Consider the following 18,014-nt stretch of genomic DNA (forward strand, 5'->3'; position numbering starts at 1 on the left):
AGTCACATATGAACATGAATCTAATTTTGAGATAGTGTCTTTGTAGCATCATTGCCTCCATATTCCAAAGCCGATTACCGGCCATGTTTATTTGACCTTGCCGAGCACACGTATGAATCAACTGATATAGAATCTGAAGGCGATATCTTTGATTAAATTGTCCATTTCTTTACCACAACTTATGGTCAATCTACCTGTAATCTTTACTGCCTTAACGTAATCCTCAGCTACTAATTTCTATATAACAGGTGTCATATTAGTTTCTCGACTACCCATATCTATATACATGTAGCATAAATGTGTTAGAGCATTAGTGCTCTAAAATGACGGTAACAGGACAGTCACTTGCAGTATTACACGTAGGTAAAACAGGATGTGCACTTCTAGTAATACTTGTGGGTATTACATTACGTTCACTCTGAGTAATACACATAGGTATAACCGTTTGGCAACTCACAGATACACACTTGGTATAAGAGGACGTTCGCTCATGGAAATACACGTGGGTACCACGTGGGTTTAACCGGACGTTCACTTACAGAAATACACAAGGGTAACACGTGTGTATAACAGGATATCCACCCACATAAATACATGTGGATAAGAAGTGTGTATAACAGACACAGGGGTATAACAGGACGTTTACTCACAGCAATACACGTGGGTATAACATGACGTTCACTCACAGAACTATATGTTGGTAACATGTGTGTATAAAAGGACTCTCACTAACAGAAATGCACGTGGGTATAACAGGACGCTAATTTAAATAAATACACAAGGGTAACACGTGTGTATAACAGGATATCCACCCACATAAATACACGTGGATAAGAAGTGTGTATAACAGACACAGGGGTATAACAGGACGTTTACTTACAGAAATACACGTGGGTATAACAGGACGTTTACTTACAGAAATACACGTGGGTATAACAGGACGTTTACTTACAGAAATACACGTGGGTATAACAGGACGTTTACTCAAAGAAATGCACGTGTATATATAACAGGCTTTCACTCTCACAGTAATACATACAGGTTTAACAGGACTTTCTCTCACAGAAATACTCATGGGTATAACAGGACTTTCACTCGCAGTAATACATATAGCTATAACAGGACGTTCTCTCACAGAGATACACATGTGTAACACATGTAACACATGTGTATAACAGGACGTTCATTCACAGTAATACACGTGTCTATAACAGGACGTTCACTCACAGAATACAAGCGTTTAACACGTGTCTATAACAGGACGTTCACTTACAGAATACAAGCGTGTAACACGTGTATATAACAGGACGTTCACTCACAGAACACACGCGTGTAACACGTGTGTATAACAGGACGTTCATTCACAGAAATGCACCGAGTATATCAGGACGTTCACTCACACAATCACACGTGGATATAACAGATGTTAACTAGCAGTAATAAACGTAGGTATAAACGATCGTTCACTGATATTAACACATGTGAATACAATAGGACACAAGGGTATAACAGGACGTTTACTCACAGTGATATACCTAGGCATAAAAGATAGTACACTCACAGTTATATACCTAGGCATAAAAGATAGTACACTCACAGTAATATACCTAGGCATAAAAGATAGTACACTCACAGTAATATACCTAGGCATAAAAGATAGTACACTCACAGTAATATACCTAGGCATAAAAGATAGTACACAGTAATATACAGTAATATACCTAGGCATAAAAGATAGTACACTCACAGTAATATACCTAGGCATAAAAGATAGTACACTCACAGTAATATACCTAGGTATAAAAGATAGTACACTCACAGTAATATACCTTGGCATAAAATATAGTACACTCACAGTAATATACCTAGGCATAAAAGATAGTACACTCACAGTAATATACCTAGGCATAAAAGATAGTACACTCACAGTAATATACCTAGGCATAAAAGATAGTACACTCACAGTAATATACCTAGGCATAAAAGATAGTACACTCACAGTAATATACCTAGGCATAAAATATAGTACACTCACAGTAATATACCTAGGCATAAAAGATAGTACACTCACAGTAATATACCTTGGCATAAAAGATAGTACACTCACAGTAATATACCTAGGCATAAAAGATAGTACACTCACAGTAATATACCTATGCATAAAAGATAGTACACTCACAGTAATATACCTTGGCATAAAATAAAGTACACTCACAGTTATATACCTAGGCATAAAAGATAGTACATTCACAGTAATACACATGGGTTTAACAGTATGTTCACTTACAATTACACACGTTCACTCACACCAACAAACGTCAATGCAAAAGATCGTTCTCCTACAGAAATACACGTGAGAATTAGAGATCGTTCACTGACAGAAATACACGTGAGAATTAGAGATCGTTCACTGACAGAAATACACGTGAGAATTAGAGATCGTTCACTGACAGAAATACACGTGAGAATTAGAGATCGTTCACTGACAGAAATACACGTGAGAATTAGAGATCGTTCACTGACAGAAATAATTTGGTGTATTGATCACCGGATTCAATAAATTTGTGGTTATTTTACAATATTCTGTGAATGAAACAGAATCACGATGCCCTACAATAAATAGTATCTGATGGTAGGACAGAAAATTTTACATCCTGTTCCCAACATTTATCCCAAGGCACGACATGTCTAAAACATCGGAAAATTTTATGAAAAGGGTTACAATACCAACGTTTGGTTATTGCTCAATGATAATTGATGTATTGCACACCATGTGGTATTGCCGAGCGATTAATAAAGCGCCAGTCTGATTTAGGAGAACATGAGTTTGTTTTCTACCGGTAGAGGATGTTTTACTGGCCGCAATTTAGGTACAAGATGTTTGACCAGTCATAGGTATCAGATGCTTGACCAAACGTAGGTACAAGATGTTTGACTAGTCGGGGGTACGAGATGTTTGACCAGTCGGGGGTACGAGATGTTTGACCAGTCGGAGGTACGAGATGTTTGACCAATCATAGGTATAAGCTGTTTTAATGGCCGGAGGTACACGATGTTTGACCAAACGGAGGTACAAGATGTTTAGCCAGTCGGGAGTACGAGATGTTTGACCAATCATAGGCACAGGGTGTTTTAATGGTCGTAGGCACGGGAGGTTTAACCAGTCAGGGATACAGGATATTTGACCAGTCATAGGTACAGAACGATTGGCAAGGTATGAATGTAGATACGGGATATTTTACCAGTCATAGATAAAGGTTGTTTGACCAACTATAGGTACAGGACTTTTGACCAGTGATAGGTACAAGATGTTTGACCAATCGTAGAAACAAAATGTTTGACCAGTCGGAGGTACAAGATGTTTGACCAGTCGGAGATACAAGATGTTTAATCAGTCGTAGGTACAAGATGTTTGACCAATCGGAGGTACAAGATGTTTGACCGGTCGGAGGTACAAGACGTTTGACCAGTCGGAGGTTTGACCAGTCGGAGGTACAAGATGTTTGACCAGTCGTAGGTATCAGATGTTTGACCAATCGGAGGTACAAGATGTTTGACCGGTCGGAGGTACAAGACGTTTGACCAGTCGGAGGTTTGACCACTCGGAGGTACAAGATGTTTGACCGGTTGTAGGTACGGGATATTTGAAGTCCGTGTGCAACACTCTTCTATCAAATCTGTCACACCAGATGACGCTCAGGTACGAACCCTTGTGCACTCTGAATTAGATGTGACCGGCACATGCACGTTTCTGTGACTCGGCAGTAAAGGTGGGTCTACTGAGCGATCACCACCACATAAAAACAAACGGTGAATAAACTCCTGTGGTGACTTTTAACCATGGTGCATGCCATGTACCACACTAACACTGACGCGCTACAAACAAGACTGAGGGTAGGTGATGGCAGAAATGTTGTTGTGTGATGAAACCTTTATCAGCAATTTACATCGATCAATACTTCGTGCTTTTCTACATAAACTGATGTTGTTGGCATTCAGATAAATATCGATTAGTTGCCATGGTATAGCTCGAGACGAGGTCAAGGCTGTTCCGCGAATTATCACAAGCTAGTCGTCTGTCTTATATTATCGTGACACCGCACTCCTATATTTACGCCGAGTCGTATAAAACCGCATTTCTATATTCACGTCGAGTCTTATAAAACCGCGTTTCTATATTCACGCCGAGTCGTATAAAACCGCATTTCTATATTCACGTCGAGTCTTATAAAACCGCGTTTCTATATTCACGTCGAGTCGTATAGAACCGCATTTCTATATTCACGTCGAGTCTTATAAAACCGCGTTTCTATATTCACGTCGAGTCGTATAGAACCGCATTTCTATATTTACGTCGAGTCGTATAGAACCGCATTTTATATTCACGTCGAGTCGTATAGAACCGTATTTCTATATTCACGTCGAGTCGTATAAACCGTATTTCTATATTATCGCAAAGTTGTATTATATAACCGCATTTCTACTTTTATACCAAATCGCATACCATCCACTATGATCTCACAAGAATTATTGCCCTTGGTTTCACTCAGTCAGAAAAATGTATAGCACTACACTATATCAGGTAGCGTATTGAAAACGAAAAAACAATCGACACAGAACAAATTTGCGTCTGGCTATGTCATCTTCTTCATTAGCAAATCGACTCCAGTTGCTACATCAGCGTGACGTTATCGTCCACCGCAGCCACGTGCACGATCGTGAATTTAATACGTACGGCATGTGTCCGAGAGCAAATTTTCTGTTAAGGAAATGCGTAGGAGCACAAGTCGCTGTATAAAGCAGTAGCACTTATATATGTTGTGTATAGTGTGTAATACGCAACGTGACTATACGGCGTTGTGACAGTGGAAGTACGCTACCCTAATGCACGTTCTCAGCGTGACCTTGAGGTTGCGGTGTTGTACAAACTTTGAACGATTGTATGTCTGCAGGAGTGTGGTGTTGAAAGAGCTGTACGAGCTCGGCATTATTGTAAATTCCGGTGTTGTAAAAGATATGACTGAAGGAGTGTGGTGTTGTACGAGCTTGAGCTCAGCGTGACTGAGTGCGGTATCGTGCGACACGACGAGGCTCTACATAGAGGGCGGTGTCGTGCGGGCTCGCTGTGACTGTAGGGGTGCGGTGTTGTATGAGCCCGTGGCATCGGGAATACGATGGTGTACGGGCTCGGTGAGACTGTAAAAAAGCAGTATTAAATGAGCTCATCATGAGTGTAGAAGTGCGGTGTTGAACAAGCTCATTGTGACTGTAAGATTGCGGTGTTGCACAAGCTCGTCGTGACTACATGTAGAAGTGCGGAATTTTGCTAGCTCGGCGAGACTACATGTAAGAGTGCGTTGTTGTACGAGCTCGGCGTGGCTACATGCACAGGTGCGGTATTGTGCAAATTCGGCGTTACTTCATGAAGGAGTTCGGTGTATTACAAACTGTAGTGATTCAAAGTAACTGTAGAAATGCGGTGGTGCAGTGATAATACAGAGCATTTGTACTCTGGTGTTGAATCTAAAGGATATAGAATCGGGAGCATTAATATATGAGAACAAAAAATGCCAAGGCCTGAGGAATTTCATTTATTTTTCAAACATTGAAATGATTCCGAATAGCTTACTTTAACGTAGGGCCTGGTCAAGGTCATATACGCGTATGTTATAAATGGCTTGAAACGAAATCATGTCAGAAATTATTTTGTTAGTGAGGGCGGGACGAAACTCGGATTTCACTTCCTAAACAGTACTAATGACTAGATTTAGTTTTATAAGATATACTAAACTCCCATTGTATATGTTTCATGGTCCTAAACTTAAATCAAATAACTAAAATGGTTCAAAATCATCAGACAAAAACCACAATCGTGCAGCTGTATTTTAAGTATTTTAATGTGGTTATTGTGAGTGTTGCAGTCCACTTTATCAACCCAGGAGTAAAAAATTGTGACTGATTAAAACTTCAATACCAGTAGCCAGTATAACTGCACTTAATTAGCATGACTATGTCACGTGACCCATACGTACATATTTGTGATACACCAATGCTAGACTAAGTTACACAGATAAAATCAGAAAGTCCTCGTAGATTAGTCTCTCATGTATTGTTTGAAGAGGTTGTTTAAATATACAGATCGGTATATCGATATTCTATAGTAAATACTTGTACACACATTAGTACAGCCGCACGGTTCTCATTACAGATAAATATTGCAGCCTGTCTCTACCGGTAATTGAATGTGGATTTTGTGTAAACAGTGAACAATGGAAGTATATCTGATTTATACTCGTCATTACACAATCAGATCAGTCACAATACGTCTCAGGTACGCCTGCGTTCACGTGAAGGTTGCATATATTACCGGGGTTTTTAAACAAAAGGAACTGTTTTCCAGTAAACTGATACAGTAAATAAATTCAGTAAACAACTACAGTAAACAAATACAGTATATTGAGATATATATAGATATCGATTGCATTGGTCTGTAAGTTGTATAAAACCTTGACATTTTCACGGCCTGTGTGACTCTATGGTATAGTGACTTTGACATTGTCACGGTCTGTGTGACTCTCTATTGAAGTGGCTTCGTCATTGTGGTGGCTTTGTCATTGTCACGGTCTGTGTGACTCTCTGGTGAAGTGGCTTGGTCATTGACACGGTCTGTGTGACTCTCTGGTGAAGTGGCTTTGTCATTGTCACGGCCTGTGTGACTCTGGTGAAGTGGCTTGGTCATTGTCACGGTCTGTGTGACTCTATGATGAAGTGGCTTTGTCATTGTCACGGTCTGTGTGACTATGGTGTAGTGAACTTGATATTGTCACGGTCTGTGTGACTCTCTGGTGAAGAGGCTTCGTCATTATCACGGCCTGTGTGACTTTGGCATAGTGACTTTGACATTGTCACAGTCTGTGTGACTCTCTGGTGAAGTGGCTTTGTCATTGACACGGTCTGTGTGACTCTCTATTGAAGTGGCTTCGTCGTTGTAGTGGCTTTGTCATTGTCACGGTCTGTGTGACTCTCTGGTGAAGTGGCTTTGTCATTGACACGGTCTGTGTGACTCTCTGGTGAAGTGGCTTGGTCATTGTCACGGTCTGTGTGACTCTATGGTGAAGTGGCTTTGTCATTGTCACGGTCTGTGTGACTCTGGTGTAGTGAACTTGATATTGTCACGGTCTGTGTGACTCTCTGGTGAAGAGGCTTCGTCATTGTCACGGCCTGTGTGACTATGGTATAGTGACTTTGACATTGTCACAGTCTGTGTGACTCTCTGGTGAAGTGGCTTTGTCATTGTCACGGTCTGTGTGACTCTCTGGTGAAGTGACTTTGTCATTGTCACGGTCTGTGTGACTCTCTGGTGAAGTGGCTTCGTCATTGTCACGGTCTGTGTGACTCTCTGGTGAAGTGGCTTCGTCATTGTCACGGTCTGTGTGACTCTCTGGTGAAGTGACTTTGTCATTGTCACGGTCTGTGTGACTCTCTGGTGAAGTGGCTTGGTCATTGACACGGTCTGTGTGACTCTCTGGTGAAGTGGCTTTGTCATTGTCACGGCCTGTGTGACTCTCTGGTGAAGTGGCTTGGTCATTGTCACGGTCTGTGTGTGTGAAGTGGCTTTGTCTCTCTGTGTGAAGTGAACTTTGATATTGTCACGGTCTGTGTGTGTGACTCTCTGTGTGACTATGAAGTGACTTTGACATTGTCACGGACTGTGTGACTCTCTGGTGAAGTGGCTTCGTCATTGTCACAGTCTGTGTGACTCTATGGTGTAGTGAATTTGACAATGTCACGGTCTGTGTAACTGTGTGACTCTCTGGTGAAGTGAATTTGACATTGTCACGGTCTGTGTAACTTTATGATGAAGTGAACTTGACATTGTCACTCTCTGTGTAACTCTATGGCGTAGTGAATTCGACATTTTCATAGGCTCTATAACAAAAGATGTAATGACCTTGGCATGTATACTGTTTAGTATAGTGACATTACCATGGTAATTATAACGGACAATGAGTGAATGACCTTGAAATTACAACGATCAGTATATGACGGCTTGTAAAATGTCGCTGTAGAAGTGCTGTACTTGAACAATTTTACATTGACATGAAATCGATAAGGACGCATGGCACGTTTGTTTCAACTGGAAGCAACAGTCGACATGCGCGATCAATAGAGATCACTTTGTACTAGGTCGAGTAAGGTGACACGGGGTCAAACAATAGTGGTTCTGTAATGAATTTGTGACTCGTTGTATCAATCATACACACATTATGAACAAGTAACAATTACATACATACTGCACGCAAGCATTCCCAAAGGCACAATTTTATAAACAATTATTATATACAAGTTATAAACAACTCTTATACATAAATCACTAACAATATTTATACACAAAGCATAAACAATATTTATACACAAATCATAAACAATGATTATACACAAAACATAAACAATATTTATACACAAATCATAAACAATAAATATATACAAAGCATAAACAATAATTCTACACAAAACATAAACAATATTTATACACAAAACATAAACAATATTTATACACAAAACATCAACAAAAATAATTATACACAAACACATAAACAATATTATATACACAAAGTTATACACAAATCATAAACAATAATTATACACAAATCATAAACAATAATTATACACAAAGCATCATAAACAATATTTATACACAATAATTATACACAAAACATCAACAATAATTATACACAAAACATCAACAATATTTATACACAAATCATAAACAATAGTTATACACAAATCATAAACAATATTTATACACAAATCATAAACAATAGTTATATACAAATCATAAACAATATTTATACACAAATCATAAACAATAATTATACACAAAACATCAACAATAATTATACACAAAGCATGAACAATAAGTATACACAAATCATACACAATAATTATACACAAATCATACACAATAATTATACACAAATCATAAACAATAATTCTACACCAAGTATAAACAATATTTATACACAAATCATCAACAATAATTTTACAGAAATCATAAACAATATTAACAGCCGAAGGAGGTAAATGGAATACACACTGAATCCCTCGGCTTTGTTTAAACCTGTATCAGAAAACAAGCGTTAAGCTGGGAATGAACCATGCTGAAGGATGAAAACATATGTGGACAGGATTATGAACATCACTATAATCGAAGTCTGTCGTTATGTGCATTTATATAACCTAACTGTTGTCCTTTATGTCTGTTCATTCATGTAATATTGTAACCGTTGTCCGTTATGTACACCCTGTAACTACGGACCGTTATATAAGCCCTGTAACTGTGGACCGTTATGTACACCCTGTAACTACGGACCGTTATGTACACCCTGTAACTGTGGACTGTTAGGTACACCCTGTAACTAAGGACCGTTATGTATACCCTGTGATTGTGGACTGTTATGTACACCCTGTAACTACGGACCGTTATGTACACCCTGTAACTAAGGACCGTTATGTACACCCTGTAACTACGGACCGTTATGTACACCCTGTAACTACGGACCGTTATGTATACCCTGTAACTACGGACCGTTATGTACACCCTGTAACTACGGACTGTTATGTATGCCCTGTAACTACGGACCGTTATGTACACCCTGTAACTGTGGACCGTTATGTACACCCTGTAACTACGGACCGTTATGTACACCCTGTAACTAAGGACCATTATGTACACCCTGTAACTTTGGACCGTTATGTACATCCTGTAGCTACGGACCGTTATGTACACCCTGTAACTGTGGACTGTTAGGTAAACCCTGTGACTACCGACTGTTATGTACACCCTGTGACTGTGGACCGTTATGTACACCCTGTAACTACGGACCGTTATGTATACCCTGTAAATGTGGACTGTTATATATACCCTGTAACTACGGACCGTTGTATAAGCCCTGTAACTGTGGACAGTTATGTACACCCTGTAACTACGGACCGTTATGTACACCCTGTAACTAAGGACCGTTATGTACACCCTGTAACTTTGGACCGTTATGTACATCCTGTAGCTACGGACCGTAATGTACACCCTGTAACTGTGGACCATTATGTACACCCTGTAACTAAGGACCGTTATGTACACCCTGTGACTACGGACCGTTATGTATACCCTGTGACTGTGGACCGTCAAGTACACCCTGTAACTTTGGACCGTTATGTACACCCTGTGACTGTGGACTGTTAGGTACACCCTGTAACTACGGACCGTTATGTACACCCTGTGACTGTGGACGGTCATGTACACCCTGTAACTTTGGACCGTTATGTACACCCTGTAACTGTGGACTGTTAGGTACACCCTGTAACTACGGACCGTTATGTACACCCTGTAATTACGAGCCGTTATGTACACCCTGTGACTATGGACCGTTATGTATACCCTGTGACTGTGGACCGTTATGTACACCCTGTAACTGTGGGCCGTTATGTACACCCTGTGACTGTGGACCGTTATGTACACCCTGTAACTACGGACCGTTATGTACACCCTGTAACTACGGACCGTTATGTACACCCTGTGACTGTGGACCGTTATGTACACCCTGTGACTGTGGACCGTTATGTACACCCTGTAACTACGGAACGTTATGTACACCCTGTAACTAAGGACCGTTATGTACGCCCTGTAACTGCGGACTGTTATGTACACCCTATGACTGTGTACTGTTATGTACACCCTGTAACTGTGGACCGTTATGTAGATCATGTAACTGTCGATTTTCACCACGTAACTGTCGTCCATTTTGTTATTCACTCTGAAACCGATCTGTTGTCCACTTTATCAAGCAATGTCTGAAGTATTTAACTTATTTTCCGTATGAACGCCCGAAGCATTTTATAGATAGTCATTTGGATCTGATATGGGCCACCAAAACATTCTCATGTGGAAGTCTCTTACGGGACTACTTATCCATCACTGTTAGCTGTATATTCAGTTAGAAAGTTACGCACATAAGTTTTGTTATTGATCATTATATAACCATGAGGTTTTTTTTACTCTGCTTAAACGCGCCGGTTACTCTTTAGAAGCTACCTTCTTCATATTGTAGTATATATAGTGTTATTATGGCCATGTGGAGCTGTGTAATTCTGGACACAGACAATTGCCCGTCCTCGTTTATTGAATTAGATAGTCTTAAATGACCCGGGTGATGACAAGGTAATTTCTGGTCCAGCTCAGAACCGAGTTCCCTCATAAACATACATACGATATAAATATAGATCTATATTCTCTACAATATGGCACCAGTCAGTGGGAGGTTTGGTGCAGGGTATTCCCTCTCACACAACCAAGTCTTATTATTTACATAAGCGCATATTTTGCGATTTCCTTAATCATTTCTGTTAGCTAAGTTATAAAGTAAAAAAAATCTTTATAAGTATTGAATCATTTAGAAAACATTTTTTTTTCTATGAATGTGATGGATGTGTATTACATTCTATTTCTATATGTAGGGAGGGTGTTTGAACTAGCATATTAATTGACAACACCTGGGAAAGATATGCAACGTCAGCGGTTTTCTGTACAGTGTACAGGCATCCTTCCATAGGTATCAAATATTGGCTATTAGTCCAAAATACCATAATTAATACATTTTTAACCAACAAATTAAATTTAATCTTGAAAAGGATGACAATTTCCTTATGTCCTTCTTTACTGATATTCTCAAGCGCGAAGTCCACCACCCTGTTAGTACCTCATACAGAATGCACATGTCTTACCGTGTATCGCACACATGGGGCCCCAGAAGGGGGGTTGGCAAGCGATAAGTGTACAAGCACCGCTGTGCCGTGAATGTAACCTAATCGTGGTTTGTACGGAGATAATTCCGAACAGAACAGTTAATTAAAGATGATTCAATGTTCCGCTCCTTCTTTATTTTTGGCCCATAGTAGAAGTGCCACCACGGCCTAGCACACTGTCAGCGCGATATCGCAAACCTATCTGCCTGTATATAAATAGGTGCCACACATATATACCTCGAATTTCTTTCCTTTACATTCTCGTCCAATTCATCCTGACTATTAGAAGCATAATTTATAAACCACAAAAACTCTGCCATGAAGCGCTAATATGGAAATAAAGTTTCCTCTATTTATGCAACTATTATACAAATGTAATTGTTGAGAAATTTTGAGGTCGAGAAATGTTGAGGGCGAGAACATTGCTAAAGCAAATTATTGTATTCGCAGCATTTTCAATGTTGGTTTATCATTTTTTCGAACTCTTCTTTTTATACAACAACAGTCAATGAGAATGGTTAAACCTAAGTACTTTAGCAGTGGGTGTTGTACAGGATTCATCACACAAAAACGTGAACATCCTCAGCCCACACTCGTCTATTCCTCTTACAATTATCGCCAAATGAACTGTTGGTTTATTATTCATCCTCGTACACCTTTCGAGGTCTTTGAGTACCAAAACCAACTTCTAGCCACATCCAAACTTTCCAGATGGCAAGGCAACTTGGAATCCTGGCCAGGAGAGTCAGACATAGGTCTGATGAGCTCTTTGTGATAAGCAAGATCACAGGGAGAAGATAAAACATCTCCGCGATCACGACTTAGGGCATTCCCTCCTCCATCATCACTCACCGCTGCTGGTGATGCTGTTTTGACCAGAGTTAACATGTATACATGTATATGGGCAATTAAATATCCGATTATAAGGAATGAGGTTTGAACTTTCAGAACGCCAATAAAATGTCTTTAGTTATCTTTCGAAAGTTGATTAATGGTAAATAAAATGTAATGTAAAACCGGACCCAGTAAACGAGCTTCTAAGTAGTGAGAATACAACAATGTAGTAACTACACACATTATACAGACATAGGTAGTACTGATGATAAAACAATAGAATTATTACTATAGTAATGATGATAAAACAATAGAATTATTACTATATATAGGTAGTAATGATGATAAAACAATAGAATTATTACTATATATATATATAGGTAGTAATGATGATAAAACAATAGAATTATTACTATATATATAGGTAGTAATGATGATAAAACAATATATATATATATATATAGGTAGTAATGATGATAAAACAATAGAATTATTACTATATATATATATAATGATGATAAAACAATAGAATTATTACTATATATATAGGTAGTAATGATGATAAAACAATAGAATTATTACTATATATATAGGTAGTAATGATGATAAAACAATAGAATTATTACTATATATATAGGTAGTAATGATGATAAAACAATAGAATCATATACTATATAAGTAGTAATGATGATAAAACAATAGAATTATTACTATATATAGGTAGTAATGATGATAAAACAATAGAATCATATACTATATAGGTAGTAATGATGATAAAACAATAGAATTATATATATATATATATATAGGTAGTAATGACGATAAAACAATAGAATTACATACTATATATATATATATAGGTAGTACTGATGATTAAACAATAGAATTATATACTATATATATATATATATAGGAAGTAATGATGATAAAAACAATAGAACTATATACTATATATATATATATAAGTAGTACTGATGATAAAACAATATAATTACAAAAAACTATATAGGCATAGGCTGTAATGATGATAAAACAATATGATATATTTAAAAAAATTAGTAATATTTCTGAACAAGTTTACTCGTAATATTTGATATAATCGAATGAAATGTAGCCAACACGAGAAATTTAATTATTCATTGAAATAACCCAAAATCGCGACACTTATATAGAAAATACTAAAATGTACATGTACGTTTGCAGTATCTGTTACTATGTAGTATATACTATTACAACAGTTTTCTAACGTCCGTTTGTAGGAAAGATCACGTGACTATTTGCTGCCTTCTTGAATTGTATGTGACACGTGTCCTTTGAAAGAAACAAGTTCATTTTTGGCACTTTACAATGTTTGTTAAGAATAAGAAAGTTTTAATCGAGACACGAGAAAAAATCAAACACTGAACCTGTAAGAGGGACACTTCTCACTATAGCCCATCAGAGCCCCAACACGTGCAACCACTCAGCTGGGAATAATCACCATCTTACGCCCTCCATTTTCAAGGTCATTATATTATCACACACACATCGCCTTTTGAACAAGGTCATAACATGTAAAATTACATTTTGATACGGTGGTTATTGTGTGTTAATAACTGGTGTAGATGTTGTTAAACGTGAGAGTAGTTCGGTATGTAACAGAGACATGGATGGTTCATCAGGACACGAGCGCTCAGTGTGGGGGAACATACAGGGTCACAGCACGTGTTAGCTATAACCAGCCTCGAGAGGCCGGCAATGTGTTGTATGTCGTCTTGTTATTATTGTTACTGATTGAATACGTTATCTGTAATCTAGTACGGCTGAATTTTGCTATATGATATCACCAGAACGCGTGTCTCTAAAGTGATGATGACAAGCAGCGCGTGCCAACGGATTATCCGTTCTCGATTTTGGTTGGTTGATATATAACTTTTGAAAAGTCGATGAATTATTAAAGAATTATCATTTAATTCTCCTTGGTCTAAAACGAGACATGATACGTCAGGAAAATGCTGGCGATATTCAAAAGTCATCTGTATTTTAGAATTCGGCTGCTCTGATACAGGAGAAGTTTGTAACATCAATTTTGAGAACGGCGGAAGTTAAAAATTTTGTCAAATATAATGCATTTCACATAAAAACGTTACATAGAGTGTAACTGGTATTGAAACACGAAAGTGAACATTATATATCGCAGGCCATTTTACCTTACAAAATACAGTAACGATCTCCTACGTGTATACACTCTATGCTATGTGCTTTAACATCGACTCGAAAGCGAAGGCTGCTAAAACACAAAGTATATCCTAGCCCATTAACTAGGTGTTATTACGATATATAATACGGTATTCTTGTATGTGTGTCCATGGCAACCAGGTTTGAGACGGGAGACCGATGGATCACCTGTGTTATCCTCTAGCACCAGTCGGGGAAACAGCCTCTCAGGTCGTCTTTGGTTGCATAATACACAGTTAGGAAGCTTTCTGTATCTCCCCGAGACTCGTCTGGTATCTCTCTTTTACATCTATGCACAAGCCTCTTTATGCAATAATAATGGTGAGTTTAGAAAAGATAGACATAAAACACATCCATGTATATATGTAGGTATAACACTATGCTAAGGGTTTAAACGCACAGTATTCAGGCGAGTTCGCATGCATTAATGTTTATTAGCCTAAATTCTGTTTTTGTAAGATCGGTAACCTTAATTTTGTTTTTTCGTAGGATCGTCAACCTATGTTTATAGAATCGGTAACCTACAGTGCTTTTTGTAGGAAAGACAATCTTTGCATACGGGATTGGCAACCTGTGTTGATAGGATCAGCAGCCTATGTCTGTAAGGTCTGCATTTTATCTTTGTAGGATCTGTAACCTACATTGTTTTTTGTAGGAAAGGCAGTCTTTGCATGCAGGACTGGCAATTGTGTGGTAGGATCGGCAGTCTATGTTTGCAAGGTCTACAATCTGTCTCTGTAGGATAGGTAACCTTTGTTCTTTTTTCATTTTTTTGTGGGTCGGCAACTTGTGTTTGTAGATAGGATAAACAATATTTGTTTTAAACAGCCTGTGTTTGTGACTGACAGGTGACAAGATGTATTTTCAATATGATACTTGAAGTACTCTGATTTATTCTTTGAAAAATCAAATTTCCTTATAAACCGTTTGCCATCTGTAAGACTCTTTAATGTTCCGCGACCTGTTTGTAGCTCGACATGAATTTTAAATGTATTAGTTGCTTGCGAAGCACTTTGCTGATGTAAAAATTTCTTGATTTGGTTTATTGACAAACAGTTCAATTACAATCTAGGATTGAAATTCCTTTCCAATTCCCTCGAAAGCATATATTTCCATCAGTTTTAGAATTGTGATTCCAGTTAACTGAGTGCTATCAAGATATAATCGTTCACTTTATTGGTCGAAATGCTGTTTTTTAACCCAAATATTATTTTTTTAGAGTTTAAATTCATTTTGAAATATTGATATTAAATTCACGAGATGAAAGTTTTATGGTAACGACAATATGACATAATGCCACGGAAAAGATTAAAGTGTCGTCACGTGTCTCATTAGATTGTGAAACGAAAATGAAAATCAAATATTTGTACTTTGAATTTTAGAAATTTAGAAAATGTTATATATTACGTATATTTATGCATTGTTGAAAATAAAAGACAAAACAGAACAAACAAAGAAAAAATATTCGGCAGATTTCTGACAGACACACCCTGTAATGTAACAGGTGGAAAGAAATCTAGCTACCGCGACCGAACAGTCATCAAATGCGTGCACGAGTATAGCGTGTACACGATGTTCGTCTCAGTCTGTGGAGCACCAAGGCAGACCTATGATTCTTACTTCATCACGCCAACAGTTTGCCACTGTTTGACGCCATGTTGTAAATATTTATATTGATATGATGTATAATATGTTCTCATGCACAGAGCTCGAGTATCTGTTACGTAATCATATATATATTTTTCTTTCTATTAAGCCCGGTTTTTGTTCACGTCGAACCGATCCCTGGTTAGAGTGGAAATCACATATAAGGACAAGTAAGAACGATTACAAAGCGTGATCGACCACGACTAAAAAAAACAAAACAAAATAAAAAAAAACAAAAAGGCGCATGTGCTTGGAATCATCCGACCTGTAAAAAATAATAAAGAAATTGTGCAGAAATGACCACCTGTTTAAGTATCATGTTGCTGCGTGTTGGTTCCATGGAGATGTTGAGGAATCCTGTTCCATGTTTTTCGTATGTGACTAATGTCAGATGGTTTGGTTTAGTTTGGATTTTTAAGTCATAATGGTTCAGACTCTTAGTTATTTTTTGTTGTTCACGTATCCAAACCAAGGTATACAAGAAAGCTGTACAGATAAAGATGGCATCGTCCATTCATTGTCAACCAAATTTTAATGAGGACGTCGGTTAAATATTTAAATAATGACATTGTCGATGCTGTCGAGCAACGAAATGTGCAATAAGTGAATACATACAAAAATAATGCAAACTATTATTCCTTACCACTTAAAACGGTGAACTATGCAAATTAGCTGACGAATTAAATTTGGCCGTATGTTGAACACGGATGCGCCATATCGGTACAATATCTATAGTATAGTGATAAGTCAACGTGCATCTTTAAAAAACCTATAAATCGTGCTTATTTTGACACAATAAAGTGTTCCATTTGTCATTTCGAATGGTAACTATTTACTTTCACGTGAAGCTGGGAATTCCGTATTCTGTTTCGATGGAATCCTTTGCCTACCTCTCTCCAAAAAAACGTGACAATGAAGTTTAATCAAAACAAAGGATATTTTCCTAACCTTGATTTAGTAGCATTGTACCTCGTAGATAGAAAACCTCGTTTTTCGTTTGGAAGGAGTTTTTGACCTTTCAGTGTGCCATGCAGACTCCATCACACACCCGATGGTCGGGTTTAAAGTCCGGGGAACATATACTATTTACGTTCGAGTTACCTCGCCGGACAATTAGGCCAAACTACTCGATAAGGAAATCACGCATTATTGATCAGGATTTTATGTGCTACCAGCATTGATTTCGAGCTCATTAATGAAAAAAACTGAATATATGTATATACTCAAACAGCCTCCACAGATTATTCCTCTAATATCGATAACCTTAAATATACATCTGTAGTTGCCATGGAAACGGACAAGCAACGCTGTGTATTGATTGCTTTCGTCTTCCGCCCGATATTTTGTAGCATGCAGACGGATCGACTCGTTCAACTGTCGCTTTTTTGTCCATGCCAAACCACAGAGACAAGGCGTATTTACATCTGACGACTCAAACTTTGGCCATACCAAACATCACCACATGATCATTGTCCGTGCCATTCACATACATTGTCCATACCTCACCATCCTAC

At 38.1% G+C, this 18,014-nt stretch overlaps 1 protein-coding gene across 1 annotated transcript in view; it reads left to right on the plus strand.

Annotated features, from left to right (window-relative positions):
* The window catches only part of LOC132563275 (junctophilin-1-like), a 68,716-nt gene that overhangs the window by 1,329 nt on the left and 49,373 nt on the right, over nucleotides 1–18,014 (plus strand). The gene's annotated exons all lie outside the window — the stretch shown is intronic.

The sequence above is a fragment of the Ylistrum balloti genome, unplaced genomic scaffold, assembly GCF_031769215.1.
Source record: "Ylistrum balloti isolate Yb309-2 unplaced genomic scaffold, AGI_CSIRO_Ybal_v1 Utg371666, whole genome shotgun sequence".
NCBI classification, from domain to species: domain Eukaryota; kingdom Metazoa; phylum Mollusca; class Bivalvia; order Pectinida; family Pectinidae; genus Ylistrum; species Ylistrum balloti.